The 12999-nt window shown below is 36.4% G+C and overlaps 1 protein-coding gene across 1 annotated transcript in view; it reads right to left on the reverse strand.

The window, feature by feature from the left end:
- The window catches only part of LOC129720863 (protein encore), a 111097-nt gene that overhangs the window by 96797 nt on the left and 1301 nt on the right, over nucleotides 1–12999 (reverse strand). The window lies entirely within an intron of this gene.

Genomic DNA, 12999 nt, shown 5'->3' on the forward strand with positions numbered 1-12999 from the left:
GGGGCCGTTCCTAAACCACGTGGTCATAAACAGGGGGACGGGGGGGGTTGTCAAAAGACCACGAAAGACTACGGACGGGGGTGGGGGTGGGGGTTTAACGAAATGACCACGTGATCTTCTTTCCTGACTTCTAATTTATTGTTGCCACAAAGTCAAGAATCAAGCTTTTGCTTTTTAGAAATATACATTGTACTGAAAGGTTTATAATTAAAATGTAAAAATTTAAGTGAATTTTTGGCACTTGAGAAAAAAAAGACCACGTGTTTAGAGTCGCAAATGAAGGGAGGGGGGTTGGCCAAAAGACCACGGGGAGGTACGGGGGGTATAAAAAGTGATCAAAACATGACCAGACCACGTGGTTTACGAAAGTTCCTCAAGGTCTTTAAAATTTGATACAAATGCACATAGTTATTAGAAAAAGAGAAAAAGTTAAAGGGTATGTGCTTGAGTGCACAAACGCAGGCTTGACGTGGGACTATTGTGGGTGTAAAGATTTAATTCTGCCATAGCCATAGTATATAACACACACCAAACGTGCAAGTACCAAACACAACAATCCATGAGCACTTCACAGAAAAACACATACACCTGTCATAAACCATAGCATACAAACTAATAGGAAAAATAATTAACTTGTTGCCTATAAAAGTATTCTGTCATGAATAAATTTACCTCGGATGAATGCATTTTTGCACACACATACACGTTATACACACACACTATAAACACACACTACTCACAAGCACACGCTCCTCAGACGTACCCACGCTACTTACACACGTACACATACACGCACACCACTTACATACACACGCCACTTACACACATACACGCACACATGCCGCTCACACATACACACACACGCCACTCACACACACACGTCACTCACACACACACACATTCACACACACGTCACTCACACACACACACACACAAACATTGACACACACGCATTAACACACAAATATTCACACACACACACGCATTAACACACACACACATTCACACACACACATTCACACACACGTACACACACACGCTAACGCTACTCACACACACATACACACGCTAACGCTACTCACACACACACATACACACGCTAACGCTACTCACACACACATACACACGCAAACGCTACTCACACACACACACATACACACGCTAACGCTACTCACACACACATACACACACTAACGCACTTGGTATACGACACACTACACCCAAACAAATTACTATCGGCAGCATCCAAACAGCTTCCAAGTCTTCCAATGGTCCCCAGAGCCGATCACGTTCAGTTTCGGGCTGTATTCCAACAACGATATCTGAATTAGCGCTTACCACTGGTGGGTTCCAACTCAGATCGAAGGGAAGCCGAACTGTTCGCTTTGACGGTCGATCAGGGAATGAGCTTCTCTCAACACGAATTGTCCTTTCATAGTGTCACTCAGTGTGGGGAACTTGGGTGATCGGGGGAAAAACCAATCACGTGGAAGCATCTCCGCTTTCTTTCTTCGTCGTTTACGTTGGGTGATGAATGCGATGCCAATTGGCTGGCATTGCTAGCCAATGACTGAATGCGTGAAATCATTTCGTCTATGTTTTTGAAGTCTGCGTTAGGGAAATATACCAATCGTGTGAAAAATGTATGTGGATATTCGACCTTTAAACTTTCTCGCAATTTTCACGGAGTAATATAAAAAATTTTAACTGAAATTATCATGTTATACAAATCTTGTATATTTTAGCTTTCCAACGGTATATTAACTATTGAAATCGGAATAGTTGTTTGAGCGCTATTAGCATCTAAAATCTTCCATTCCGCCAACCAAAAACGTTACATGTTCAATCCAGTTTTCCCGGAATGTACCTTAGTATAGTGAAGAAAGACGTAGTCCCACGTCAAAAATGATAATGCTACATCTCTGAAATTCGTCATGTAACCTACTACAAGTAGCACTTTTCTGCAAAGAGGAACAATAGGGCTTTCATTTGAAGTGATAAAAAATTAGGCCGCCATCTTGGATTATATCAGGAAAATGCAATTTTGACCGCGTTCGCAAAATAATATTCTTTTAATTCATTCAAAAACAACAATAAATTTTTGTAAAAAAATAAAAAACCTGCTGATTCAATTGTTTTCTGGAGCGGATTAGCTAAGCATATAAAAATTCAGTCCTGTCTGTCTGATCTGTAAACTTGGAACCTACTGAACAGATCGACGTGAAAAATTGTATGTCAGAGTTCTTGGGGCCAGGAACCAACATACTAATGAAACACAAACTGCTGCACAACTCAAGAAGTAATCAAGCAAATGGAACCAAATTCGATTTTTATGATAACTCAACACCTCTTCCATGTCTGGAAGGGAGGGCTCCTATACAAATCAAACACTAATTCCTGCATAACTCGGAGCCTAATCAAGCAAATGGAGCCATGTGGAAGTTTTGGGGGCAAATCGTCCTCAGACATCAGTTGAAATTCTTCTACTTCCGGTTTCTGCAAACAGTCGAAATCGACCAAATACAGGCAAACTTCGATATAAGGTACATTTCGAATTTTAATTTGTACTTCATATCGAATTGTACCTTATATCGAATCATGAAACATTTCCAACAATATGACTTCAAACACTTTATTTTGTTGTCTATTGTCTACGTATAGTTTATTTTGAAAATAGAATCCAGCTATAAGTGTGAACAAACTTGTTTTAAGTACAATTCAAATTTCAATTTTGAGTGTAAAAATGCCATTTAAATGCTATAGTGTATTCGACATTTCTTTTATATCTTAAGGGGAGACTTTTGATGTAAATAGATTTTTGATTAATCTGCCTAAAAGTGAGATGAAAATTTTAATCATTCTATTACTTATCAAATTAAAGTGAAATCTTGAGCAAAGTTGTAGGTGATCTTATGTAGAAAAACTTTGCTGAAGACACTTTGATTCTATCCCATGAAAATAGACCACATACAGGTAGTTTTATACACGCACATTCTCAAAATGTCTAAAAAAACAAATACCAATTGACTTTTTGGGGTGTGATTTCAGAGGCCTGCTATGTTCTAGACATTTTTTCATATTTGAGAAATACATTATTCTACCGAAAAAATTAAGAGCATATTTCCAACTTTTCCTAGGTTCTATGACGTTTTTGGTAAAAATGCTCTTTTTTAAATCGAAACTTATTTCAGCTGAGAGGGTGTTCAAGTGCAATTTATGAAAAAAAAAAAAACTGGGGTTGGAACATTTTTTTGAGCGTTGTATTTGAAATTTCAAACATATTGATCAGGGGTTAAACTGTAGGTTAATTTTTTTGATCAGCTCCCCCGTTCCCATCCACACTATATCATGTTTTCTCGGCAAATTTAAATTTTTGTACGTTTTTTCAAACTTCCGCTAAGTGTAACGTAATTTATAGACACTTCCTGAGTAATCAATAGTTAGCAGAGATGTTGACAAGATAACCAATATGTTGTTTATAGAAATTTCCATACCAATTTCGGAGTTTTTTGTAACATGATATAAATATGTACCTTATATCGAGGCAAAATGTACCTTATATCGAGTGACGCTATATCGAAGGTACCTTATAACGAGGGTACCTTATATCGAAGTTTACCTGTACCACCCAATATGTATTTTCGTAATCGGAATGAGGCAGAGAAGTTCAAAATCGACCACAGACACTATTTTTCCAATTCTAAAATTGCGACTTCCGGTGTTTCTAAAACAGCCAAAAATGACCAAATGTCATACAATGATAATATTTCCAGAACCAGCATGACGCTCAGAGGCCAGAATTGGCTTCATATGCCATTTTGAAGTCCAATATGACTACTTCCGGGTTCTGGAAAATGAACGTATCCAAAATCAGATTCGTCATGCATTTGCATAATATGAACAAATCGCAAGGTCAATCTTTGGACGTATGTGGAATCAACGAAAAATGTAAAAAAAATGTTCCGATCGATTACTGTTCACTGTAGCCGTTGCGTGGATTCCGTGGTCAAATAAATACTGCATTATACCATGCGTAGCGAAGAAACTATCGAGTGCAATGTGACCATGAAAGCCTCTATCGATTAGTTTTTACGTGAGGATTTTAACTACAGTAGTTGCCGAACCTTTGTTTGGTGATTTAAATTTCAAATCCAAAAACGTAGCTCGTTTTACTATCGGCTCTGGTCCAGAACTTGTAGCCTCTCTTACTAGGTTTAAGTGACATATATTGTTTGGGAGATGACCGTTCTTTGAAAAAAATCATCGCTTCATCAATGGGTTGAGATGATGTCGATTTTGCTCCTCTCTGATATGCAGCGTTCGGCCAGACTTTGTACAACTTGTCAGTGTTCATAATTCCGTGGTGTTATCAAACGGTTCTTATTCAAATGCACATATGAATCCAAGAAATGCCTTGATTTCCACTTTTTTTCGTGTTGGGTATTTTCGTCACTGCGTCCAAGTTTTTTAAAATTCGTGACATGATTTCCACTACTGAAACTGGTGCCCATTTCTTTCATTGTTGTTGGGCTCCGTATATGTTAGTTTGTGTAACGATGTATTCAATAACATTGTTATCAAAAAATTATGCAAAATAGTTGTTAGGTCCCACGTTACCGAACCTGCGGCGAACCTGGAGGACAAACCGAAGCCTGCAAAGGAACATTATCTAAGCTGGTTACATTTGAGGCTTGAGTTCAGTCGTCGTTTCTCCAGTCAACCTCAACGTCGTCTGATTGATCTGTTTCGGTATAATCGTCATCCGACTGATTATCGTCTGATGCACCCGTATCTAGAGCACATTTCTTAGATGTAAATGCGAAACCTTGGTGTTACATTCTGATTCGGAACTCGACCTTCTTTTTTTATACACAGACTTCGCAGCCAACTGTTTAGTGTACAGGACAATTGCGAGGCTCGCGCTTTGATCCTACTGACACTAACAGTCTCTTCTGAGTCGAGACTTGAGCCAACGACGACTGGCTTGTTAGGCCAGCATTGTACCTCAAGACCAGCTGAGAGATATTTCTCAAATGTAGTTTATGCTAATAAATAAATAAACTCCATTCAGATATATTATTAAATGAATCAATTCGGATTGAATTATCATTTGTTTTATTTATTTATTTATTCAACTTCAATTGACATAGTCTCAATGAAGTGATTAATGTGAATATTTTCAACATTTTCAAATCGACATAAGAACTCATTTCAGGTACAGGTAGTTCACAATTACAGATCACATACAAAAAATCAGTCAACATTAATAAAAAGTAGCAACAGTAATCACACATTAATGACAGTTATTCTAAGACACCACTTCTACGGATTCTATCCTTAAATGACTGAGAAGGAAGAAAAGTCGAACAAATTATAAACATCATTGAAAATACAAAACATTACTTGAACTGGTTCATTTTTTCCGTAATCAGTCCGATGAAACACAGGTCGAAGAAAGTCGCGAGATCTGAGTGGCTTCCCGATTAGAAAGACAAAACAAAAATGTAACAGAGGCTGTTAGTTTGTTATGAGAAAAACCTTTCAGGTTATATTCTCAATTTGATCCCGTTAGGTGTTAAAATAACAGAAATTATAACAAAAATGATTCTACTAGCATCAAATCCACATCAAACTTTGTTACGAAAGGATCAGCTTTCTAACAAAATAAGACAGCATATAGAACAGTATAATAACAACCATTGTTAGAATCAACAGCTTTTGATAGTGAAAAAAATGGTAGACTTGTTTCAGAACAACTTCGTTACAGGATTTGTCATTATAGCTCATTCAGATTCAATTCTGTTATCAATGTTGAATTATCAATTTCTTTTAGAATAATTATTACTTTTTAAACCATTCTAATATTTGTGAGCCACACTAATGAAGCTGGCAGGACTCGACAGTAGAATGACAAATTGTATAGCCGAGTTGCGCGCTGTATATGCATGTACAGAGATGCGTGGTAGGAATCAGAACAATGATATTGTGTTTCACATTAGCAATCGCTAACGGACCATGTATGATACAGTGACATGCGTTCGTTTAGACGCACCATGTTTTTCATAGATTTTTCTTCCAAAACTATTTGGATTTTGAATGTCATCACTTTTTTTTATTTGTTATCATGAACCAAAACAAACAGCATCATTTCTTTAGAAAACGTGCACTTGATAGAATTAAAAAAGCGAAAAATTAAAAATAAGCTGATGCATTCGTTTAGACGCACCTTAAGTAAACGTAGTAAAAGCTCAAATTTTCTGACTGATAATCCAAATAGTTTTGAAAGAAAAATCTATGAAAAACATGGTGCGTCTAAACGAACGCATGTCACTGTATTTAGATATAAGATAATAGATTATCTATTAAATAAAAATAAGTTGGTGTCTGTAAAACGGCGTTCCACTCCAAAAGAATCAACGGATTTGATAGATTCTTTTTGTGTTTATTTTGTCTTGATCTCCGACGAGTTAATAAGCCATAAAAATAACAATAATATACTGATAAAGTTAAAAAAAAATTGAAATACATTTTCGCCTTTTACTCCAAAAACAACGTCATTAGATTACTATGGTTGCAGGCTATGAGCGGTAGACAAGCTGTTGTAGCGTCGCGTCGTTATTGAGGCGTCGTTGTTGACTAAACAAGCACCTGTTAATGATTCACATATAAAGTGATATAGCGTGGTACCAACGAACTCAACATGCATGTGAATACTCTCAACGTGGCTTCGATTTTATTCAAGGGCATATGCTTGATAATGTAAATTAAATTTCTGGCTTATTTGAGCAAAGTTGCAAATAATCGTTTTATTTATCTGATAAATGAAAAGAAAGAACAAGAATAACACTACATTGCGATGATTTAATTTACCATTGCTCGGATCTAATCAATCTGTTCAATTTTCTCCAAAATGCACACTGACTTAGATCATTGACATTTGCTCATGCTGCAATGATTCTGTTAGCTGGTAAAATGAACGTGTAGTTTTTGCTTCTCAAGAAAACATTGATTTCCGTTCATGTTTCGTTTAATAGGCACTATTGCATTCCTACAAATCTCTGGATTTACAATTAATTGTTGAATGTTGAATTTAAAACTATAATGTTGCGAAGTGTCAATTGCACTGTGCTCAGGCAGCAGATCTGCCTCAAAAAGCAGATGAAATATTAATGTCATTGAAGCGAAAATTTCGAAGCTCCGTGTATCCAGATATTACCTACCAATTTACCATTTAGTTTCGAACGTCTGTATGTTCCTTCGCGCTCCACAGTTGCGTGATATTCGATAATGCCCGAAGCCCTGATAACTGGTGGCATTAAACCTAAAACATGCATATTCTCGCATAAACTGCTTTATGTCACTTTACTTTATGTCATGGATGGCCGTTAGGTTTTGGGTGTCATCCACAAATTACGTAAGGGTTTAGGGGGAGAGTAGGCGTACCCAAATTTCTTACGAATGCTTACGAAGGGGGAGAGGGGGATTCAAGAGAATATTACGTAAGATTAAAAAATTTAAAAAAAAAACTGGAAAAAAGTTTACAAAACTAAAAAAAAATTAAATTAGTTGAATTATTTATCCCTGCGATCTCAACAGTTGAACCTTGGGAAGCAGTGAATTCGCCATCGCTGGGTGATTGCGTGCTTTAATTCATTTCTACCTAAATTTGAATTTTGTTTACTTTAACATAATATTAACTGTATTAACTTGTTTTGTGTTATCCTCTACGAATATGGTATGTGTAAAAAACTGTTTTACCTTCGACAAATTTTTTTTCCCTAAAAAGACAATCTTACATAAGATTCGTGGGGGGAGAGGGGTAATCAAAAATCTTACTAAGCCTTATTATGGGGGGAGGGGGGGTCGAAAATTTCGAAAAAAGTCCTTACATAATTAATGGATGACGCCTTGCGAGAATTTTTGTTCAGGACAAAATTATGACTATCACTATGCCATGGCAATAACGAAAATCAACTGGAAAAGTTATAAAACGTTAAAAACCAACCCTTGATATTTCCCGTCCTTCTGAGATTTTGAGAGGTTTTCTGTGAGTTTTAGTGAGTAAAGATTTTTTGTTGTCTTTGATCGGAAAAATTCGAAACATGTTTTCATCACCGGGGCGTACTTAAACGATAGCCTTCATTTTTTTAAATATTTTATGGAATAGTTCTAAGCGATTTTCGTATTGGTTTCTGTTGATTCCACTTAAATTCAACGTCGGTTTCTGTGAATTTGTGCTGTGACTGTTTTTCAAGAAAGAAGAAGACACTGTCGGTACGTAATAAACATAATAGATTAAAAATAATAATGTGTTTTTGCAAAAATTCTGAGAAGTATTCATGCTGGTTTCAGTTGGATTCGATTAATTTTCTTCCACATGTAATGGGAATGCTTCCTAACGAAGGTGCCGTTAAGGGTATTTTATAAAAGGAATGTTTCCTAATCTACATGATCAAACTGATTCTTGCATATCTTCCAGTTGACTTGGACAAATTTCTGCTGTGGTCGAAGTGTTTTTTCTTCAGGTGAAGTTGTTGTAAGTGGAATGTTCAAATACTTAACATGTCGTTGAATTAAAATTAAATTCGTTGTTTTTGTTCCAGTTTTGCGAGTTAAGACACGAGAAGAAGCAGGTCAATAAAAGTGTCGGGCTTCGCAACACTGAAGATAGAATATTAAAAAGTCAGAAAATATACGAGCCCCGAAGGGAAGTTGATCGGTTAAGAACAAGACGAGCTCGAAATGCGCCGACGTTCGACACCCCATATATCTCAAAATCGTCAGTTACACACTTAGTTTCCATATTCTTTAAACGAGTCTTGAACAAAAGAAAAATAAAGTATAGGAACTTAAACACTAAATTGAGAGAAAAATGCTAATCAAATATTTTCAAATACAACTACTTCATAGATTCAAGGTCAAATTTACCACCGAACAGATGCATTGCTGCCACAACCCGATGGCAAATATCCTTGAAGCGACAATTCTGACAGGAAACTACAAAGGAGTAGTCGTAATAATCCTGCGTATCTCGATTACTCCTACCGATTTACCGTTAAATTTTAAAAGTCTGCAATTTCCCGTGCGTCGTGCATTCGCGATGACTATTGATAAAACCCAAGGACAGTCACTGAAAATTTGTGGCATAAACTCCGAGTTTTCATGCTCCTCACATGGACAGCTCTATGTCGCAAGTTCACGTGACCCTGACCCCGACATTGCGGAATATATAGAATTTAGTGGCTAGGACCGCCTTGATTACTTTCACATGTTTCGTATATTCCGAATTTTAGGCTTGAATTATTTAGAATTCGGAAGTTTTTTATAAAATCTGTTCCAGTGAGATTGGCCAGGCAGAAGGGTATTACTATATTTGCATTGAGCCAAGCTTTTGAATAATTGAATAAATAACGTAATAATTTCTTTCAGAATATTTAAAAGAATGACTGTTTATTTTCGGAAATGTATTGAAATAATTTGATTATGGTTGAAAGGTGCTTCATAATGTTCAATGAAATAAAAACGTAGAATTTTACGAGCGCAGGATTGAAAAAAAAACTAAAAACAAGTCATAGCTAAAACATATCTTGGGTATGTTTTTTAGCAGCAGTTAGATATTTCAGTTTTTGCAATACAACAGTCAATAAAACTCAAGGCGGCAGTACGAAGTTTGCCGGGTCAGCTAGTATGGAATAAATTACTTTTGGAATCTGACAACACTAAAAGGTATTAGGTATTACTATTTGGTATGTCGATTCTGCAATCAAAAGCAAATGGGAAAATACAAAATCGTATCAAAATATGTTATTTGTATCTCCCGCTGATAGAATATTGTAATTTTTTAGTTATGCTCTTCTGATCGGGCTGGACCCGACGTTCCGGTTAAATATCGATAGAAGTTCTGAGGCGTCGATTTCGCACATTAGCAATTTAGCTACAAATACAGCTCTTGTAGCATTCCACCTTTTGTTAAGAGTGGCGATTTTCAACAGGCCGCATCTGACTTCATATGATGGTGGGTTAACTGGGTTGGACCAAGGAAGATGTCTTACGGCGTATCTGATGAATCTATGTAGTACAGCTTCTATTCTGGATTTCCAAATTTATGAATGAGGGCTCCATACAACGTGCGTGCTAACGAGCAGTAGAGGGCTCGCAAGTAGTACGAATCACAAAAGTCCTTGGCCATAATGTGTTGTGGTTAGCTTTCGATATAATGTTAGAGTAGTGGTTCTGGAATGTAAGCTTTGAATCCAGTTCCTCTCCTGGAACTTTAACCACGTCAACTCTTGAAGCTTATAAAAGAACGTTTGGAAACACTTACCGTGAGGTTATTTATGTAGCACCTTTTTGCGAACTGGTCGATAAGGTTCTGCAATTGCTTGCAGTCTTCTAAACACTGTACAGCAAGGCATAATTTTAAATCTTAACAAAGCAAACATCGATAAAAAAGATTAGGAAAAGCAATGGCCCTAAATTGCTTCCCTGTGGGACTCCAGACCGATAGACGGAGCAGTCACACATCAGCATTCAGATCATCTTCGGACTCATCGAGATTGTCGGGAATGCCACAAATCTCTCCCAATTCCTTCTCGATTTCGTCATCGTGTACACAAATGTTCGGCATTGCTTTAGCTGAAATGTGAAACAGCTGTTCTTTTTTGTTTGCGCAAATAATCCAAGATATAGGGTACCGGCTCTATTTTCGTCAGGTTTTACCTATTATCGTCCGGGGGATAAACGATGTCCTAGAGCGTTTGTTTCTTGCTTGATGGTTCTTCATAATGCAGAGTACCTCTCTGTGAAATATTAGTTTTCTATGACTTCATTAACCACCTGGACGATAATAGGTAAAACCTGACGATAATAGAGCCGATACCCTATTTAAACATTCGTAGAATTTTTTTTTTATTTGTAGTGAGACATTTTAAGCTTTTCGTGTAGACTGACTGATAAATTTAGCAGCATTACCACTTATGACCATGATACAAACCCAATCAAACCACCTAGCTTGCACTGTGCACACAAAATGTGTAAATTCAATCAGATAGAGTATATTAATTAAATAATAGAACGTTCTATTTTATCATATGATCCGTAATTATTCTTGAAATAACTTTGTCGCCCGAGTTGCGAGCGAATAAAAAAAAGTCTCCCGTCATTGTCGCACAACACACCACCTCCTAGATTGAACATCAATCTAGCGTAACATGTAGAAACGTTTCGAATTACCCAAGCTGCTAAAAACAATAATGCTAAGCATTTTCAAAGCACACTAGTCATTTCTCAAGCAGCAGTTGGCAGAAAAAAAAAATTTCACAGCCGGTGAAAATTCCGTCCGTGACAAAGGGGAATAGGTAATTATTTGTTTAATATAAATTCTAGTTGCTATTATCCTTAGTTTGTAATTACAATATACTTCAAACGAGAACCACAACCACAAAGCAAGTTTGAGTCTGACTGAGACTTGGCAACATAAGCAGTCTAGCGGTGTAGGTATATCTATGCACAAACGACAGCTCTCTTTTCCTGTAGGCGGTTTTCGAGAGGTTGAACAAGAAAAGAAAGATGCAGGTGCAAACAAGCTGTGAAACATGAAGCTGCATACCCTGATTATCCTTCTCAATTACACAGCTTTCACTAATACTGCTTTTCCGAATTGTCTGGGCGTGCATTGAAGTGAGTCAAAATAATTATTTGAGATAAACAGTTTATGTTGTAATACTGTTTATGTTGTATTTTCACTATAATTATCAGTCATAGTTATACAGAAATTCCGCTCGAACCTAGTTAATCAGTTATTAAAACAGTAAAATTTAGAAAAAAAATTCTGCTGTGTTGTTACTCCACCATTGCTGTCATGAAATCTCAATAGCCAAATTCGTATAAATGACAGCTGTGTTCATATTTCAACGACTTAAGTGTATCACCCTTAGCTCTGATATCGTTCATTCAATAACCGTTATGAATTATCTGCAGGCATGTCTAGATGCCTCGAAGAAATTTCATACGACCAAATATTCGAAAATATAAATAAAAACCTTGCACCGAAAAATATTGTTTTTCATAACAAACAAACAAAAAATTAAATGATAAAACAAGATTTATGTTGTGGAAACTTGAATCCGAAGAAAACTGTTGGTGAACAAATCAGAATAGGAAACCGAAAAAAAAATTTTGTTTCAAAAATCTAAAAACAGCATTTTTAAGAATTGTTTTCCAATGATGTTGAACTATTCTAGTAGCTATTTTCAATCAGAAAGCTCATGGTGACTGCCATGCATTCAGCATACATTTTCGAGTGATTCAGGATTTATTTTTTGAGAATTTATATCAACAACCAGACAATCATAGAAATATGCGATCAATATTACACAGTTTTGTAACTCAGAAACCTTTAGTTGTATGAAAAAAAACTATTTAAAAGCATGTTGTAGACAACTAATGTTTTGTAAAATTACACTTAAAAAATATTATGATGCTTCCAAACCATGAAGCTGTTGGTGATCAATTATCTAAAGGCGTCCGTTTTCGAGATGTTTCTAAATTTGGTTCAGAAAATTTGAACTTGATAAATTAGATTCAGAGAAATGTATGATTAATACAGACCCTGTTCGATTTTGGCACAGTTCAATTTTGGCACATGTGCCAAAAACGAACGGTTTTTTTAATCATATTTTTAAGTTTTCTCGTTTTTCCTGTAACAAATTTGAGTTCAAAAATCGCCGAAAGAAAGGTATTATGGTCCTCAGTGTTGCCGACGAGGTTAGCCGGAATTGGTTAACTGGTTCCGGTAGTACAATGGACATGATCGAAGCAGTAATTAGAACCGTACCAGGCCTCTAATTACTTCGGACACTCCATATAAAGTGTCTAGATCGTCATAGGCCATATGCGAACCTATTCCGGTTATGTTCCGGATTATTGAACCAAAAAATTATCAAGCCAAAATCGAACGGGGTCTGTATTACATAATTCGCTCTTTGACGGAATAAAGAT

Source organism: Wyeomyia smithii, chromosome 2 (assembly GCF_029784165.1).
Source record: "Wyeomyia smithii strain HCP4-BCI-WySm-NY-G18 chromosome 2, ASM2978416v1, whole genome shotgun sequence".
In the NCBI taxonomy this organism is placed as follows: domain Eukaryota; kingdom Metazoa; phylum Arthropoda; class Insecta; order Diptera; family Culicidae; genus Wyeomyia; species Wyeomyia smithii.